At 40.0% G+C, this 20019-nt stretch overlaps 1 protein-coding gene and 1 pseudogene across 1 annotated transcript in view; one reads left to right on the top strand and one right to left on the bottom strand.

Moving 5' to 3' along the window:
• The window catches only part of WDR70 (WD repeat domain 70), a 184574-nt gene that overhangs the window by 65856 nt on the left and 98699 nt on the right, over positions 1–20019 (top strand). The window lies entirely within an intron of this gene.
• On the bottom strand, positions 14468–14807 carry LOC102431371 (annotated as a pseudogene).

Below are 20019 nucleotides of genomic sequence, written 5' to 3' on the forward strand. Positions count from 1 at the left end.
TCACGGTGTGACTCCCAGTCAGGGCACATGCCTGGGGTGTGGACTCGATCCCCAGTATGGGGAATGCAGGAGGCAGCCAATCAATGATTCTCTTTCATTATTGCACACAGCCAGTTATACCTGTTACACTCTGTGTGGGGTATTCCCAGGAATACCCTTTGGGAAATGAAGGTTGTCACTAGTAAATGCTTTGGATAGTGGGGTTCAGTAGATTATAAATATTTGTATTTGGTTGCATCTTATAAAGATGAACTATGCAATTAAATAGTAGGCAAATTTGTCATGACAGAATATATTTTGTGCGCAGTTTACAGACCCAGAGGAACTTGGTTGCTCCACCACTAGGCATGACTTTGAGCTTGTCATTTACCACTAAGTCTCAGATTCCTATGAAATGGGATAACGCTTGATTCACAAGATTGTGATAGGAATTAATTGTGTAAAGCCTTGTGCATAGCTAGTGTTCATGCATAGCAGTAGTCTTGGATTCATTTAAACTGGATTAAGGCTGCATATAGTTTTCAGTCTTTATTTTTCTGAGCATTTCAGTCACAGTTTGATGAGCATCTGTTTGAGAGCACGGGTGGGGCGTGTTGGGTCTCACCATGGGCTTTTGGTGAAGACTGCTATTCAGATTTCACTTGATTTTATAATCAACAACATCTGCACATACAGTTATAAAATTCCCCAAGAAACAATGGTTCCTGTAAAATGGATCCCTGAAAAGTAAACTTTTGTATAACTCCGAGTTTTTTTTCCCTATTTTAAGTATTTTGGGGAGACACTTTAAAATACAACATTCAGCCCTAGCCATTTTGGTTTGGTGGATAGAGCATCGGCCCATGGATTGAAGGGTCCTGGGTTCGATTCTGGTCAAGGGCATGTGCCTCAGTTGCAGGCTCGATCCTGGGCCCTGTCTCTCTCACATCCATGTTTCTCTGTCTGTCTCTCCCCCTCCTTTCCACTCTCTAAAAATCAATGGAAAAAATATCCTCAGGTGAGGATTAACAAAAGTAAATAAGTACAACATTAATTTCCTATGTGATTCATAAGTGTTTTGAATATAATTCAGTATTATAATTTATAAATTGTTACTTTGTGGCATGATATGCCTCAGAATGTTGTGGCATTTGTAAGTATATTTACATCTTTTTGAATTCTTAACTGCTGCTTTTATTTTTTGGTTTTCTTTTTCTGTTAATTGTTACTTCTTGCTGCTGTTGTTGGGGTGATAATTTATATAAGTACCTCAGTTTCTCTCCTCAGTTTTGTGCTTCTAATCAACTGTGGACCTGGGCTGGGAAGGGCAGTCCAAGCTTTGAGAATTAGTGCAAAAGAAAAAGGAATAAGCATAGTAGAATGTATGCATTTTTTTTTAGCACATTAATTTTTACCATCTTTGGCTGCTAGAGGACTTTTTCTTGCTTACCTTCTGGTTCTGGGCAGAGTTTTTTTTACTGTCCATGCTGCCAAATAAGTATGGTGCATTTTAATTTTTTGTACATGTTCATTTTCAAATTCCTGTTATGCTTGAATAGCCTTCATTTGATTTATAATTTTCTTAATACTTTCATCTTACTTAGATACATTTTTTTATCATGTGTTTGCATATGAGTAGCTATAAGTATAAAACTGCACCTCATATATCTAGGAATTGTAAGAAAATTTAATGTCACACTAACCTTGGTGTGAATTTTATGTAATTTTAATGCAGAATGTTGTTTGTATGTAATATAGGGTGCAAAAATATATATACACATACTTTGAATAATTTCAAAGGCAGTGTTTATTAAAATACATTTCATTTTCAAAATTGAGATATCAGCTGTTAAAGTGTGTATACATTTTTTGGAGACTCTCTGTATATTGACATATATAACAAAGGCAAGATGTTTATACCTTCAAAAACATTGGTGGAAAATTTGATAAAGTCCAAATTTTTTATGTTTTACTTTACTTATACACTTTTTGCAGTTGTTAATCAGTAATTTATTTTGCCTATATAAACATCAGTGCTGAACAATAATTCCTATGTGTGGACTACAAACAGTAGAGGATGCTATTTAGTATTTTCTTTGTTTATCTTGAAATCCATATAAAGACATTGTTCATATCATCAGTACATCTCTTACGTGTCACAGCAATTCATTTAAAAAAATATTTATATATGTATTTTTGAAGAAGAATGTGGATGTCTCCAAACGTTGAAGGGTATACTAGTGTCCTGGCATCCCCAATGAGGATGTGATAGGGGGCAGTTAGAATTTCTTCTGGGGATTTCTAGGTCAGGCAAGGTGGCATCAGCACAGCCAGTCCACCGCATGCGTGACTAAGCAAGTCTGTGTGTGTGTCCTCTGTGGTGTGCTGGCCCTGTGGGTCATGTATGGCGGAGTTGTATGTGGAGGAGAATATTGTTCGGTAAAAGCTGATGAATTGAACTTAGTTGCAGAAATGGGAATAAAGGGTATCTCTGTATTGTGGATCTTGTAATTCTTAAAACTTATAATTAAAATCAAAATGTTTCTTTGGTTTGACTCTGTTTTTCTGAAAGATGGTTACAATAAGTGATTTTTCTTTTTAAAATTATCCTTTCCATTTCTTTTCTACCTTTCTGTGCCTACATGGCAAATTCATATGTGTTCTGTTTCTGAATCCTTTCTTTTCAATTCTGCTGTATAAGCCTGTTGAGTCCATTCCCAACTTTGGGAAGAATTGTCTCCTTATCTTTTCAGTTTCGTATTGACAGAGTTGGGGAAGTCAGGGTGGCTGGTTAACAGGCACTTTGAGGGAAGTGTGAATAATGGGTTGCCCCTTTCCATCTCCTCTTTCTAAATCTTGTAAGTTTACATGACTTTGTAGAACTATTTCTGTCTTATAAACTATCCTTTCATGTGATCATACTTTTAAAATTTCTCTTCATGAAAATGTTAGCTTCGTTGCTGCTTTTAAAAATGTGCTGTGAGTGAAAAGTTACCTTCTCTTTTTTTTTTTTAATATATTTTATTGATTTTTTACAGAGAAGAAGGGAGAGGGATAGAGAGTTAGAAACATCGATGAGAGAGAAACATCGATCAGCTGCCTCCTGCACGTCCCCCACTGGGGATGTGCCCACAACCAAGGTACATGCCCTTGACCGGAATCGAACCCGGGACCCTTCAGTCCGCAGGCTGACGCTCCATCCACTGAGCCAAACCGGTTCGGCAAGTTACCTTCTCTTGATAACACTTTTCTGGTGTCATTATAGTAGTAAAATCAAGTAGAGTATAAAATAGAGACATCTCGTGAGTTAGTAATTACAGGCTCTGCTTTGATGCATGTTTTCTTAATGGACTAGGTTCTGTTAATGACAATAAAACAAATGGCATTTTTGGAAAGCTGTGCTAAGCTATCAGCAAATACAACTAGCATAAACTTGTTTAGCCACACATCATATAGTTGCTTAAGTCTTGTAATATCAGTCAACTGGGGGCCCAGTGCACAAATTCGTGCACCTTGAAAGGAACTGTGGGCCCCGGGGCTGCCCCGGGGCGGTTTTTGGCCCATCTTCCTTGCCCTTGCCCAGCCCCTCCCGCCAAGGTCCCGGTACTCTCTCTGCTGGCAGCCCCACTCCCACCACCACTGCCGCCGGCGCCACTCCCATGTGGCGCCCTGCTTGCACCCGTTGACAGCGTGGAGTGATTGGCGCTGGCGCCAGCTGCGGGTGCAAGTGGCGGCTGTTTCCCCGATTGCCCTTCAGGAGCAGGGGGAGGTGGAGAAGCCCTCAGGGGTGATTGGGGTTGGCAGCCACCACTCGCACCCGCTGATGGTGCCGAGCAATCAGGGCTGGCGCTGGGCGCTGGCAGCAGGTGTGAGCGGGGCCGGCACCTGCAGCAGATGCGAGTGCTGGGAGGGACCGTGGTGCACGGGAGCAAAGAATTTTCCGTAACCACCAGAGGCTTGCCCCAATGACAGCAACTGGCGCCCTGCCTTGGTCTGCCACCCCTGCTCACCTGCTCCACCATCCTGCCGTGGTTGATGCCCGCCATGTTCTGCATTCTGCTGCCTGCTGCCAATGCCTGCCATGTTCCGCGCACGCCCCCTGGTGGTAGCGCACGACATAGCGACCGGTTGTTCGGTTGTTTGCTTGTTCCACTGCTCGGTCTATTTGCATATTAGGGTTTTATATATATAGATAGCTGTGTCTTCATGGAGGAAATAAGGCTCATTGATGATATTCTTGCCAACAAAAATTTGGTGCCACATCTTCACACAGAATAACTGAAGAGGCAGGGCAGCCTTTGTTTTATATCATGTGACTATGTTGTAGTTAGCATTCTGTATCTTACTGAGGCAGTTTTACTTATATGAACCAAATAGGCTGATGATTATAATTATTTTATTTTTAGTTTTTAAAAAATATATTCTTATTAATATCCAAGAGGAAGGGAAAGGGTGAGATGGAAACATCAGTGATGAGAGAGAATTATTGATTGTCTGCCTCCTGCACGCCCCGCGCCCCCCCCCCCCCCCCACTGGGGTTCAAACCCGCAACCTGGGAATATGCCCTGACCAGGAATTGAACTGTGACCTCCTGGTTCATAGGTCGACGCTCAACCACTGAGCCGCACCGGCTGGGCCTAAGCCACACTTTAAAGTGATTTGCAAAAATGTAGACCAGTGCCACATTTATTACTACTTTGTTTGCTTTAGAAAATATTGTTTCATGAGACATATTTTTTTTCATAAAAATGTGCTAACCTATAATGAGTTTATTAATATAGCTGAGGTAATAAATATTTTAAAATGTGTTCTAATGCTGATTTTGGCAAACATCCATGCACATGATGCACGTAGACAAAAGATCCTGAGGTGCATGGACATTTTTATGGCTATTGATACATCTTGTCAAATTGTCATCTATTACCAGCCTTTAAAGGACCCTTTTGTCATAACATAATACTTTCAATCTATTGGTGGTATGCAATTAAAAGTTTTCTATTTACTAGAGTTCTTTAAAATATGTAACAGCATTTTCAGCAGCTCATATTGGGCTTCTCCAATTAGTATAATCTAGCAAGGCTAGTCTATAGGCACTGACAGAGAAACTGCTGGAATATCTTCAAAGCTCTCTATTTTTTTCATGCTACCCAGAGAAATTACAAGATAATTATTTGTACAACTTTGTAGGTTTGTTTGTAAGGTTTAAATGTGATAAACACAGGGCTTAGCACACAACTGGTGCTTGGTACACATTTACTTCCATTTATTCTGGTGATTTTTTTTCCTTCAACCAAATGCATTTAAAATGTACAAGGCCAAGTTTGCTCTTACTGTAGTGCAAAGCTTGGACCACAAATCAGTTTATCACCTGCCATCTACTACTTGTTAGTGCTTCTACCTGTTAGCATACTTGCCCCTTTTTTACACCAATGTTCTTATCTATAAAATAAAAGTCTTAGACTACTTTAAATTCTGGCCTTTCAAGAAATAACCATTTATCTAGGTGAAGAACAACTCTAAAACTACAGAGAAGTAAGCCAACAGTAAGTAGACCCTGATTTGGAAGGAAGTTAAAGCAATGGGCAGGGTGAAATGTTTACCAGGAGGACTGTCACCTGTGGGGATGCAGGAAGAAGAGACAGAAAAGGAGCCAGACAGAAGCGAAACAGGACATCGATTTGCATCTGGAGGTTTCTTCAGTTAGGCTCAGCAGACATTCACTCTGTGTCTATTGTTGTGGGACAGGCCCTGCCTTAGGCTCTGTGCTTTGAGCTGATTGCACAGAAATGGTCCTCACTCTCCAGGATGCTTCCCATTTTGTGGGATCCCTGGACACCCATCACCCCATGTTTTATAGCAAGGGGATTGCAGTGGGGAGCAGGGCTCCTTCTGGTGCTTTCTTCAGGGGAACACGAAGTCCTGTTTTTAAGAGGCACGGATCCCAAATGCAAAAGCAGAGTTTTCCCATCGGTACTTTTCAGTCTGGGAGTTATCTCAGACTCACCTGGGAAAGAGACAGTTTGTTCCAGATAGGATGTTGCTTTAGTCTTCAGTAAGTCAGAATATCAATTTCTAGATCCTTTCCCATTTTGAATTAACCCCAAACTCTGCTTTTATGAAAACTACTTTAAACCGACAGAGTCAACTCCAAGGGTTGGTGTGGGGGGAAGAAAATAACTCTTTCTTTATATATGTTACCAGAGGCCTGGTGCATGAATTTGTGCATGGGTGGGATCCGGCTGGCCCTCCCTGATTGGGGCGAGTGATTGGGCTGGTCCAGCTGGGGGAGGGGACACAGGAGGTTGGCCGGCCGGCCCTGCCCCCAATTGGTGTGTGTGGGGGGGCAATTGGGGGTGGGGCTGGCTGGGGAGAGGGGCCCTGGGCAGTTGGCGGGCCGGCCCTGCCCCCTGGTCGAACTCCCATCAAACTCCTGGTCGAGGGGACAATTTGCATATTACCCTTTTATTATATAGGATGGGCCAAGAGCTTTGTAAACTCTGTCTCACTTAACTTTCACAGTAGTGGCTCCAAGAAGGTAGTGACTTCCTAGTCACGCATCTTTTTAGGGGTTGAGTGGGGATTAGAACTCAGGTCTGGCTCCATTATATCACATTACTTCCCTAGCTTTAGCTTTCTTTTTTGTTTTTATTTTAAAATATAATTTTATTGATTTCAGAGAGGAAAGGAGAGGGAGAGATAGAAACATCAATGATGAGAGCGAATCATTGATTGGCTGCCTCCTGCATGCCCCCTACTAGGGATTGAGCCCGCAACCCAGGCATGTGCCCTGACCGGGAATCAAACTATGACCTCCTGGTTCATAGGTCAGTGCTCAATCACTGACCCACACTGGCCGGGAAGCTTTAGCTTTCTTAGGCCCAGAACCATCTGTATCCTGTTTACTACATCTTCCTTCAGAATAGGTGGTGGCATAGTAAAGCTGATCCTGGGGCTAGTGCAGTGGTTTTGGGAAACCCTTTTTGGGTCATGACCAGCATTTCTTACAAAATAAAATAGAGTAGAAATTGTCAGGCTGTGTCATAGGTAGTACTGTTTTCTGAAATTTCTGCTTCAGTTGTAAGAGGGTGGGGTACCAGGGTGGGAGGAAGGGTGAGCGGGTGTGTGCATGTGTTGGGTCTTAATGTATTTCCTACTATGTGAAAGTCGTTCCCTTTTTTGAGTATAGGATGTGGTCACAAGTTCACCATTGTGTCTCTTCTCCAGGCCTTGAGCACATTCCATGCTGTATTTCAGTTATAAGGCAGTAAAATGCACTAGTTCTCAGCATGGACTCGAGCCAGATATCAGGGCTGAATCCAGGCTCTGCTGTTTTCTCTCCGTGTGACCCTTGGCAGGTTATTTTCTTTCTCCTTGGGGTTGTGTGAGCATTGGATGAATTTATATTCCTGAAGTGCTTGGTTTGGTGTCTGTCTCACAGTAGCACTCCATGAGTTATCTGCTGTTACTGTTGTCATTGTTGGTGTTGCTGAAAGCTTTGTCTCTCTCTCAGAGGGACTGTGGACATGCTGCTTTAACAACAGCCTTCCATAGCTTTGATTTATTAGGTTAAGTAATTTGTTGCCAACTTTTTATGCGCTACAAGAATGCCAGCTTTGCCACTGGTTCCGTGCACTGCTCCTTTTCCATATACCACTCAGATTGTTCTTATTTGGCCAGCGCCACCCATGACAGCTACTAAGTCACGTGTCTGCTTAAGAGTTATTGTGGAAAGTTGTGAGCCTGACTCTGCCAGACTTTGGCCTGTGAAGCAGTGGCTGGCTTTACAGGCTGATTTACTCCTGGTCATAGGCCAGCACTGCCAGCCCATAAAATATGTGTGTATGTCCTGGTCTGCTGTGCTGTGGAGGGTGAAAGTGCTATACCAAGGTCCACCTGCCTCCAGGTCTGTGGCGGGTCTGGAGAAGGTGTCGCTTGGGTGTTCAGGGGAGACTTCACAAAGTAAATACTATTTGGGTTTGGGGTTGAACGATCAGTAGAAGTCTTCCAGGAAAATAGTTAAAGGGGAATCGTTCCAGGCACCAGTAAGATATTATACCAAACTCTGGAGCCTAGAAGTCATAGAGAGGCAAGAATAAGCAGAAGGAGTGAACAGAACAAACTCTAGGCTGTTACCTTCTAGGATATCAGTTACAGATGCTTATAAGTACCTATTGGAAAAGTAAACAAAGGTTAAATATGTGTTATATTTCTTAGATAGCCAACCCTATCTTATAGTGAATAGATATCTGCATTTTATTATGATGATAGTTTTTTGTTTCTAGAATTGTACAGACTGACACAGTCAGAGGGGAGGGCGTTGGGAGCTGGGTGAGAAAGGTGAAAGGATTAAGCAAAGAAAAAATGAAAGACTCATGGATACAGACAACAGTGTGGTGATTGCCAGAGGGAAGGGGGGTGGAAGAAGTGAAAGGGGGTGATGGAAGGAGACTTGACTTGGGGTGGTAAACACACAATGTAATATACAGATGATGTATTGTAGAATTGTATGCCTGAAACCTGTATAATTTTATTAACTAATGTCACCCCAATAAATTCAATAAAAATAAATAAAATAAAAATATGGAAAAAAGAAGAATTGTATTGTGTGCTTTACCTCTTCTTTTTATCTGGGCCATAGCTCCCCTTAGCAGGCACCACTCAATGGCAGCTGCTGGAATTGCAGGCAATGGATGCATTGGGAAAATTTATAGGACTTGACAGGAAAAGCCCAACCCGGGTGAAAAAATAATTAGTATAATGTAGCGATACGAGGTCATTGTTTTTCACAGAATCCTTAAACATGTATATTAATAATTATTATTAATAGTTAACTATGAGCATTGAACTAATTGTTTCTTATCCCCATTTTATCATACAACATTCTGAAAGTATGAGCACTATATGAGATCAAGTTATCAAATGCTCAGGCTGATAAAGGAATCTCTCAAAGTTGTGAAGTTATAAGTTCCTGCCATTTTTCTAGTGCCCTTTTATTTCCTTCTTTTTTTTTTAAAATACATGTTTTATAATTACAAAGTTGTATAACAGCATCACAGAAATCCGAGGCAGGTAAGAGGAGCAGACCCTCACCCATTGTCTTCCATTGCTGTCATATAACTGCCAGTGTTTAGAGGAGAGGAAATACCTTTAAGTATTTTTAAATGCACTTGAATATAGCTATAATTATAGATGACACAAAATCTTACTTTTTTTCTCAACCTTATACAAAAGCTGTATAACCGTATACCAAAACTGTTTACATGCTGTGATGTATTTATTACCATAGTTTTTAGTTGTGGCACAATAGTATTCAGTTTTAAGTACCATAATTTACAAAGCCTTTTTGTTACCTATTTTTATCTATTATAAATAATGTGTTAAATATTTTTTATGCATGCAGCTTATTTCACATTTTGGATTTTCTTCTTTCTTCTTTTTAAAGTATATTTATCAGCAGTGCCCACCCACATTTAGATGCATAAAAATATTTAGAAATATAAAAAGAGTCTCACTTGCCCTAACCGGTTTGGCTCAGTGGATAGAGCATCGGCCAGCGGACTGAAGGGTCCCAGGTTCGATTCCAGTCAAGGGCATGTACCTTGGTTGCATGCACATCCCCAGTGGCGGGTGTGCAGGAGGCAGCTGATAGATGTTTCTCTCTCATCGGTGTTTCTAACTCTCTATTCCTCTCCCTTCCTCTCTGTAAAAAATCAATAAAATATATTATATATATATAAAAAAAGTCTCACTTCCCAAAGAATTTATTTTTGTTGCTTATTCTTTGATCATATGATGTGGCCAGCCTGTGGTGGTTACTGCCATCCTGTTTGTATCTATACTATATTAGAGGCCCAGTGCACTGGGGCGGGGGGCGGGGAGGAGGGTCCCTCAGCCCAGCCTGTGCCCTCTCGCAGTCTGGGACCCCTCGCTCCTTACCGCCCGCCTGCTCGCTGCTCCTTACCAGTCATCTCATCTCGCTGCTCCTTAGCACTGCAGCAGAGGCAGGAGAGGCTCCCACCACTGCTGCTGCGCTTGCCAGCTGTGAGCCCGGCTGAGCGGCGCTCCCCCAGTGTAAATGCACTGACCACCAGGGGGCAGCTCTTGCGTTGAGCGTCTGCCCCCTGATGGTCAGTGCACATCATAGCGACCAGTTGTTCTGGTTGTTTCGGTCACTTAGGCTTTTATTATATAGATGACAGGTCAGAGGACTGGGTGGAGCATCCCAGTGGGATGTCCTTAGTACCTGTTTTGGACATGAAAATTTTATTGCAAAAACTAGTTATTTATTGATTCTGAAAAAAATTTTTTTAAAATTACTTGGTTGTTCTTGCACTGGTAACTGAAATCTTTAGTTTATATATTTGAATCATAATAAACATACACTATATGGTCTTGATTCACAGCTACATTTTCTTTCAGAGGTCCTTGATGTTAAGCAAATTTACCAGTGTTGGGTGAAATACCCAATGCTTTATTTACTCCATGTTTTTCAATAGAGGACTCTTTTTAACGATTCTTTATTTCACCTTACAATTTAGGTCAGATATAATATCTCTCTTTAATTCCTGGTAATTTTGCTTTTCCCAGGCAGATGCCCTGGGACTGAGGGAAATTATAATAGCAATTGGAGGACTACAGGAAGAGTGGGCTGGGAATTCTTGGAGAGCAGGAACAGTGTAGCCCATTTCCAGGTGATAGTGACTAAATATGAAAGTCAAAGTAAATTCCATTATGTTGGATGTGGGTGTCATTTTCTGATACCATACCACTGCAAGGAGCCACAAATATGGCATTGTGGGAATGCGGGTGCTGGCAAACACAGCCTGTTACTGTAAGGTAGATGCAATGACTGGGGTCAGCCTGTTGTAGAGGATGGGAGCCAACTTCCAGTTGCTGCATATCCAAATTAGTGTTCAGGAGTTCATATCATTGAGGGCTTTCACTGGATTTAATATTTTTACTTTGTTTTTGAAATGGAATTATGGATTAGAAGTGAATCATGGAGATTTTGTCTTTAGACACAACTTGAGTAACTTCTGAAAGAAAGTCAGCTTACTTTCATTGACTCTTATATGGGGGGGCGGTACTTGTATTATAGAATGACATGTATGATCAGCCAGCATGAAAAGAAGTTAGCTGATATTTCAACACAGCAAACGTAGTGCATGACCTTTATGAAGTTCATTTTTAAAAAGAAGCTTAACAAAATCACTGAGGTTAATGACCACCCAAGTTGCTGTTGTAATGAATGCCTATGGTACTTGAAGAGCATTGGCAGGGCACTGACCCTGAGTTTACCAAATATGGGCTAGTTGTTCTTCCTAGATAGTTTATGGAGACTAGGACTTCTGTAAAACACTGGTTTTTATATGAGGGTAATGGCTGATGTTATTGAATGCTTGCTATGTGCCAGATGCACTCTTCTAAACAGCGTACTTACCCATTTAATTGTCTCATAAGAAAGGTTGAACAGTTGTAAGACCCTTCCTTTTTTCTTCTTTTCCTCATCTCCTTTTTGTGTAGGAACTGGAACTCATTGCCTTGTTCTGGGGATGTACTTTGTCAAAAAGTAGAGGGTGCTGTGGTCTCAGTGATAAGAGAAGTTTCAGTTTGGGGAGAGTCGGTGGTAAGCCTTTGGTGACTGTATAGTATCAGATGTTAGGCATCTTTCAATAAGAATTTTATTCCGGTTCCAAGTAATTCTAAATATCTTATTAAATAAACCTATTTTTCATGACTAATCCGTACATAAGAGTTGACTATAAAATAATAAATGAATTATTTAGGTTTGCATTGTGTGAACATCTAATTTAGATCTCTTTCTGGAATTTATTTTGAAATATATATTTTCAAATAATTTTCAACTCTGTTAATATTATCTCTTTAAATATTACTTAAGCGCCACGAAGGCCAAGACATTTTGCACTTCTTGTATCCCCTGTGGCCTCTCTCAAAGTTCTAGAAACATAGAATTAACTGATCTAGAAAACTAAGATAAGATTATTTTGGTCAACCTCAAAATTCATATTTTTGAATTCTTTTGGAAATAAAGGCTTCCTAAATGGTATTGGCCCTGAGTTGATAATTACTGAATCTGAGTAATGGGTACATGAGGGTTTATTCTATTGTTCTATTTTTGGTTATGTTTGAAATTTTCCATAATAAAAGTTCTAAAAAAAAAAAGAAGAAAGACTTTCTAACTAGTCGATATCACAGAGATGGCATACACTGTATAAAACAACTGTTTAATTAAAATTGTATAAAATATTTGTATGAGATACATGGTCACAACAGATAAGGTTGACTACCTTGGCGGGGCAATGGATAGAGGGTTCAAGAAGAATTCATTTTTGGCAGCTGTTATGTTGGCATGGTGCTAAAGCTTGTTTTGTTCCCAACAAGGACAGGATCTGCTGTAGGAGGGTCTTGGCAACAGGCCATATCATTTTGAGGGTTATTTTTATAAAGTAGGTCTCATTGTATTGGCAAAGCTTAATCTTCTGGTGGGTAGAATTCCTTTTGTTATAGTCTATATTATGACATTTTTTTTGGTAGTAAACTAGAAAAGTACTCTCAGTTGATTTAACATAAAGATAGCATCTGAAGTTCTAAGTGCATTTGCTATTTACATATATAAAGTAAATGTGCTAATGTGGGAAAGGAAAAAACTCATGGATTTGGAGAATTGAGGCTGCAGGAAACCGTGGAAGGAAAAGAGGGTCATTTGAAGGACAGGGCAAGCACTCTAGGTACCCTTTGCATGGGCACCCAAGATGCACTGTGGTCTTAGGGACTGTATATGAGTAGATGACACCAAATGCATTTTCAAATTTTCTGTAGTCAAGTGGAAATTTTTCTTTATTTAAAATGACATTCTAGAAAAATTAGAAGACTTAGGTTTAAAACCTACAAGATACCTAATAACTGTGAGGCTCAGTTTCCTCATTGACCATTATGTGGGCATGTTAGATAGTACCAGAGGAAGCTTAGCTCTTTCCTTTTTCTCTCTTGCAAAAAAATTGTGATGCCACTATTGGTACGGCACGATGAAATATATGATATAAAAAAGCACGCGGTTGTCTGTTTATACTATTAGTTACGGTTTTCACTAATAACTTTTACCTTTTTTTGGAGTATTTCTAAATCATGGTTTTAGAAAAGATGTCTTTCTATTGATGTTGACATTTTTCTAATAGTGTTTGTTTTATTTCAAAGGCAAGTTAAATGGAGCTCATGTTTTTATGCACAGACATTTGCAGTAACTCATGTAGTTAAAATTTAAATATGCCTTAAGAATGAACCACTTCATATGACATTTTATATAGTGGCACAGAAGCTGATCTTACAGACCTTGCTCTTTCTTGTTGCCCACTGCTATAGTTTTGGTGGATTTGAAGTGTGTGCAGACAGCTTACAAGTTAAGGAAAAGTTTATCGACTTGCTTGTCAGCACAATTCAGAGATACTCATCTGGATACATAAAACTCTGAAGTCTAGATAAAAGTTCCAAAGCATTTTACAAACTTGACAAATCAGGCCTTTTAAAATCCCATCTTTCCTCGCTTTGCTGCTTGCTGCAAGGCTGCTTGTGTCGTTGGTAACCGAGCTGGTGAAATAGCTTGGCTGGTGGGCATATTTTGCTGCAGAAGTCATCCCCTTTTGATCTTAACAAGATGAGCTGTGGTCATTTATCGTTCGAGTCTTATCTTGTTGAAAGAAGAACCTTGAGTAGATTTATTTTATTACACATCAGCTTGATGTGTGAAATTACTTATGTTGTCTGTATTTACAGCTGTTAATTCTCAGGAAAACAGGTGTCTTTATATTATGTAGCTCACTGGAATTTAAATCTTTTTAAAAAAACATGGTTCTGTCAGTATAGCACACTCTTCAATATTTAGTGTAATTCCTGTGTTTTAGAGTTATCAGAAGCCTATGGATACAGCTTGTTATAAGTTGCTAGAAGAACTGTTAGAAGCCTGTAGATATTTAGGGCACTAGAGTAACCCTTCAGGGAGGTAATTCCCTAGAAGGTGGTAGACAGAGCCTCTACAGATAGGAGATGTGAATTGCTCAGCACATTACCCTGGGATGAATAATTATTTTCCGTTTAGAAATGTACATAGGAAATAAAATGTTTAGCATTACCCTTTTTAAAAATATACTTTTATTGATTTTTAGAGATGAAGGGAGAGAAAGAGATAGAAACATCAATGATGAGAGAGAATCATTGATTTGCTGCCTCCTGCATGCCCCCTAATGGGGATCGAGCCAGCAATCCCGGGCATGTGCCCTTGACCGCAATCGAACCTGGGACCCTTCAGTCCACAGGCTGACGCTCTATCCACTGAACCAAACCGACTAGGACTAGCATTACCTCTTTTTACAACAACTTTATTGAGCTATAATTCACATACTATGAAATTCACCCCTCTCCCTTTTTTTAAACAAGCTCTGGCCAGTTGTATTAAAGAACAATTTTGCATGATCTACTTCTCAGTCTGTTCTGGCATGCCTCTAATGAGCCAGGATCACCTGGGTCGGTGGTAGCCATGCACACACTGTAGTATTTTCCACTCGCTGTGCCCAGTGCGGTCTGATTGCCACTGTAGTGATAGGCGCCAGTCTTGGCCGACATGGCCTAGTGCTCTGCTCAGGTCTCCTCGAGGCGGGGTGGTTGTTGGCGATGATGAGTGGTTTTGGTTTGCCTTGTCTGATTATTTTCAGAGTCTGCTTGCACCCCAGCTTGTACTGTCCACTTGTCAGAACAAGTTGGAGCCTAGAGTTGGTCGACTCTAGTGACCTTGTCATCTTTTTTGTGGCCACCATCTTTCTGCTTTGGGTGGCCCCCAACCAAGAGCAGCTGCCAAGCTGGCTGGGAGCAAGAAAAAAGTAAAATTTACCCTTTTAATGTATATGTAATTCATTGGCTTTTAGTATATTCACAGAATTGTGCATATAGCTAATTTTTAGGACATTTTTATTGCCTCCAAATGAAACCCTGTACCCATTAGCAGTTACTCCCCATTTTCCCCTTCCCACAGCCATGGCAACCACTAATTTACTTTTTCTTAGTTTTTGAATTGTCCTTTACTTATTATTATTATTTTAAATTTATCTTTATTGTTGAAAGTATTACAGATGTCCCTTTTCTCCCCACCTCTCCCCCTCAACCCTGCAACTGCCCCCTGAACTTTCTGAATTTTAATACGATGCATTGAAATAGAAATAAATAATAGTTTAATGCCACTGATCCTTTATATTAATGAAATTATGTAATTAAGTTCTATATCATTAAATATTTATAGCAGTGTGTTATTAAGGTTTTATTTTCCTCGAGTTGTAAACAATAGTTTCTCATCACTTCATGTTTTAATTAGGCATGGTAGTAGTATATCTGAGTCTATCTCTTTTTTTGGTTTTGAAAATTTGAGATAAATGTTTCTTTCCTTTAATCCCCACCTTGAGATAAATACAATGAACTTGATTGTATTTATCTTTGCTTAGAATATTGTTTCTTCACAGGACAACTAAGTATTTAGTTAGCTGTTATAATAGAAGTAATGTTTAAAGTAACTTAAAATAAACTTTGCACTTTTTCTCAGTCTTAGAAATATGCCATTTCTGCACACAAACAATTGATATTCTTTTATCATGCTGATTTGTTCACTAATGGAAACTCTTAAGGTCCTTGTAAGCTGTGTGACTTTGGGCACCTGACTGTTTGAATGACCAGTGGATTAATATTCATAAGTATTTGCTTATTACACAAGGTTAGTCCAGTTTTGCCTGGTTTAAATTGGGTTGAGAGTGAGAGACAAAGGGAATGTTTTTTGAAGTTGGCAAGTGAACTGACGGTTCTGTTAGTATAGAGATCTGCTTTGTAGTTCACCTGGGATGAGAACTGTCAGAATTATCCTAAAACTGTTATCATATAAAATTCCAATATGTGTAAGGAGAGAGAGTGGTTGTGAAACTGATTGTATAAGAATTCTCGGGAAAAGGCCTTATGTAGGAACATCACTCTAAGGCTTCTCTGACTCTTTTTGGAAGTGATGACAGAACCTGGGGTCTCCAAAAGCAAATAATATTAGTTCACAATGTCTATTCCTAGAACAGCTGCTTTTCACTGCCTCTGTAGTAATAAGCAGTGGCAGATCCTTCAACAACTAAGATACTACAAAAACCCACAGGCCGGTCCTACCTGCTTTGGCTCAGTGGCTAGAGCGTCGGCCTGCGGACTGAAGGGTCCTGGATTTGATTACGGTCAAGGGCACATGCCCAGGTTGTGGGCTTGATACCCAGTATCTTTCTCTCCCCTCTCCCTTCCTCTCTGAAATCAATAAAAACATACTAAAAAAACCACAACAATACAAAAAACAAAACCCCCAGGCCGAATGAGTACTCCATTCTTGAAGTCACGCCTTAGGTTTCTCCTCTGGATATAAAATCAAAACATTATTTTTGAGTCATAAGTAAACAAAGGACTAAAACATTGCCATTTCTGGATATTAACAAGAGATGCTTGGCGTCTACATCAATTGGGCAGGTGGAGAATGGGTATCATCATACATGTGGATACCACACTACAACTTTTATTATGGTACACAAAAATACAACCTGAATCCATGGTCTCGGGAGCATGCTTATCTAGAGATACACATGTTAGATTTTATAATAGTACTCAGAGGAAGAATGGGTTTCACTTTACAGAGTTGTGTTCTGCCTACAGAATTTTAAGAATAACTTGTATAACTTGATGCTCTTATGTGAAATAAATAAATGAAAGCTACACTGTTTAGCTATCACAGTCTAGGCCCTGATAAGAAGCTCTCATAATATAATTAGGTTCTGAGGTATTTTTCATGCTAGATTAGCTTCCATGTTAGTCCCCCAAAGATGCATTGTATTGCTGAGTGTTTCATGTTTTTGTTTTCCACTGAGTTTGAACAGGCCGTTTTGTCCATGCCTATAGAAGACTTTTCATGGCTCCCAGTTATCATGCCTGGCTTGTGTAATTGGGTAGTCATCAGAAAAAAAAGAGGGGGGGATTTTTTTTTAACCTTTGAAAGTGATATCCTTTTCAGCCTTGGCAGGTCTCAGTGTTCTATCTTTGTCTCTCAAATCCACATCGGAAATGCTAAGAGTTCCCGTACTGGAGTTAGGAGAGGTGGTTGTCAGGAGGATCCTGTAGCACTTTTCAGAAATTAGAGGGTCATCCAGCAAAACTAGGCCACATAGTCTCAGGATCAAGTGCACCCATAATATCACTTGGATTTGAAGACCTGCATGCTTTTAAGCTTATCTGTAATTCGGTCTGGTTTCTATTGACCTATTCAAGCCCAGCATAGTTTCTGTGGTTGCTGAAAAAATACTAATATCAGTTTGCAGGTATGAAAGTATTTTTCCATTTTAATCCAATTTTTTTCTAGTAGGTGCCAGGCTTGTGTGTATTTGCCATAAGAATGTCTCATTTAGCCCTACTCACCCACTCACCTGGCTCCTATGGTACAAGGGTACAGTGAGGGATTACATCAGTGTTTTTTGAGAATTTGATCTGTTTGTGGCAGGTGTTTAGGAAGTGAATCCATGGCCTGGTCCTTTTCCTGAATTCTATAAATACAGGTTTTTATGTATATTTAAAAGATGTAACTTGGGCTTAGCTCTTGTTTATTTTAATTGAATCCTTCACCAGTGATAAAATGGACTGTCCCATTACTTTCCAAGTCTGTTGACAGCACTCACAGTGAACAAACAGAATGTTCTGGAGTGAAACACTGATCTCCGAAATCAGTGGGAATGGCACCACAATAAGTTAGTGGTGTAGTGGAAATCTTTTAACCTGCGTTCCTATCATGGAAAGCTTTTACAATACGCGTCTCTGCCTATAACATACTGTTATTTAACTCCTTGCTGAATCAGAATCGTCATTATGAATATCATATACTGAATGGTACTCACAAGTAGGTGCATGTGTAGGGCCAAATAGTGTATGGGTGACTGACTGTAAAAAGGACCTTGATTTTTCTCTCTCTGTATCTGTGCTTCTTGCAATGTGACTCTGCAGAGGTAGAGTTTATTTACTTACTTCTCGAATCTGGGCTGACCTTGTAACTTGCTTTGGCTAATAGATATGGCAGAGGTGATGGTGGATCAAAAATGAGGCTAAGCCACAAGAGGTCTTACGCGTTTCTGCGCTTGGAATCCTGTTTAGCTGCCATGAGAATTAGCCTGGACTGACCTGCTGGCTGAGTCCCCATCACACCTGTCACTGCGTCCAAGAGCCAGCCAACCACAATGTATACGAGGGAGGCCATTCCCGATAAGCCAGCCAGTCTTGGCTGACCTATCAGACTACCGCAGAATCATGAGCAAGCACAAAATGCCACAAAATGGAATTGCCAGTTGACCTGTAGAGTTAAGAATGAGGAATGCTCATTGTTTTAAGCCCTTGGGTTGGAGTAGTTTGCTATGCAACAGTGTCTAACTTGTGTGCATGTTGGTCTTAGAACATGTTTCTTTAGGGGGAAAAGCTTCAGACATCAATTTACTTTTTGATCAGTTGTTGCTGTGTCAGCAAGTTATCTTGAATGATATTTCTGCAAAATTCGTGAATCAGGGACAGGCAGCTGATTTCCATTGCTGTTGGCTACTCCCAAGTGTCTGTTGAATAGAATTACCATCTTTCAAATAATTTTTTCATTGTTTTTGTTGTCCTTTTACTCTAGTATTTCACATATTATCTGTTCTGTTGACATTATTAGAAGGGCAACCCAGAGAAGTCCCCTGTCATCATACATCCATTTTTCAATCTGTGTGCTCAGTGTTTTGATGAAGAATGTTAAGAATTTCCTCTTCATTTGTTTAGTGATAACACAAATAGATTTTGAACATTTATACTATAGAAAAGCACTGTGCCAAGCATGGGCTTTTGTGAGCGAACAGTCTAGGAAAACTGACCAGTAAACAACAAATTAAAATACAATAGTTCCCCCTTATCCACAGAGTCACTTTCTATGGTTTCATTTACCTGCAGTTTCATTTACCCGAGAGAACTAATGAATGAATCTCAGGGCACGGATATTTGTCCGTTGTGTTCACTGCTGTGTTTCTAGCACCTAGTGTTCCGCCTGTCACTAGAGCCACAGTCCATGTTGATTGAATGGAAGGAGAAGGGAGGAAGGGAGAGAAGAAAGGAAGGAAATTTTAAAATATATTCATGACTGGAAGAGCAAAAAAAAGGAACACCCAGAGATTTGATTGTAGTCTGAAAGGAATATTTGAATCTTAGTGTATTAGCATTTATGTTTCATTGCTGTGAATAATCCAACATGGAGCTTTCAAGTGCCTGGGCACTGCAGTGGAACTGTTGTGGTAGACAGCAGCCTCACAAACAAGTTCCCCAGCATCTTTAGTTCATTCTTCTTTAGAAGATCAACTCTGCTTTGTCTTCATAGTTTCTTCTCTTTTGTATTTCCATAACAATCCATTTTAATTTGCTTGTCCTTGGATTTTCAGATAATATACTTAAAATCATTGGATTTTATTTTATTGCACTGATTCTTTAGAGGCCATGCTTTTCTTCTTGGAAAAATATTTGCTTCTCAAGAATTCTTATCTTACCTGTTGTATGCCCAAGATAGTATATAACTTTGTAAAGGTATGGATATGACAGTATCTCTAGAAACTCAAATAATCCTGATAGCAACATATGTCCTAGTGAAACTGCTTTGTAAGTTTATTATCTCTTTAATGAGTTCATTTAATTTTCTCGCTGCCCTGTTTTTAATTTCCCACTCACCACATGTGAGTCAGATTAATGTAGTTTATTTAGAGGCCTTATTGCCAAGCAGCCAGGGAAAGCTTCTTTGCTTACATTCTGGTTCACCCCCTTTGTCTTTGGCCAACAGCTCAGCCCCTGTGGTGTCCCATCTGCTTAGCACACCCCGGCTGTGGCTCATTTCCATTCATCTGGGTCAGGAAGTAAGGGGACCTTTAAGTCAGCCTGGGTATCACCGGCCAGAGCTGTGGGTCCAGCACA

This window comes from Myotis lucifugus, unplaced genomic scaffold, assembly GCF_000147115.1.
Source record: "Myotis lucifugus unplaced genomic scaffold, Myoluc2.0 scaffold_68, whole genome shotgun sequence".
NCBI classification, from domain to species: domain Eukaryota; kingdom Metazoa; phylum Chordata; class Mammalia; order Chiroptera; family Vespertilionidae; genus Myotis; species Myotis lucifugus.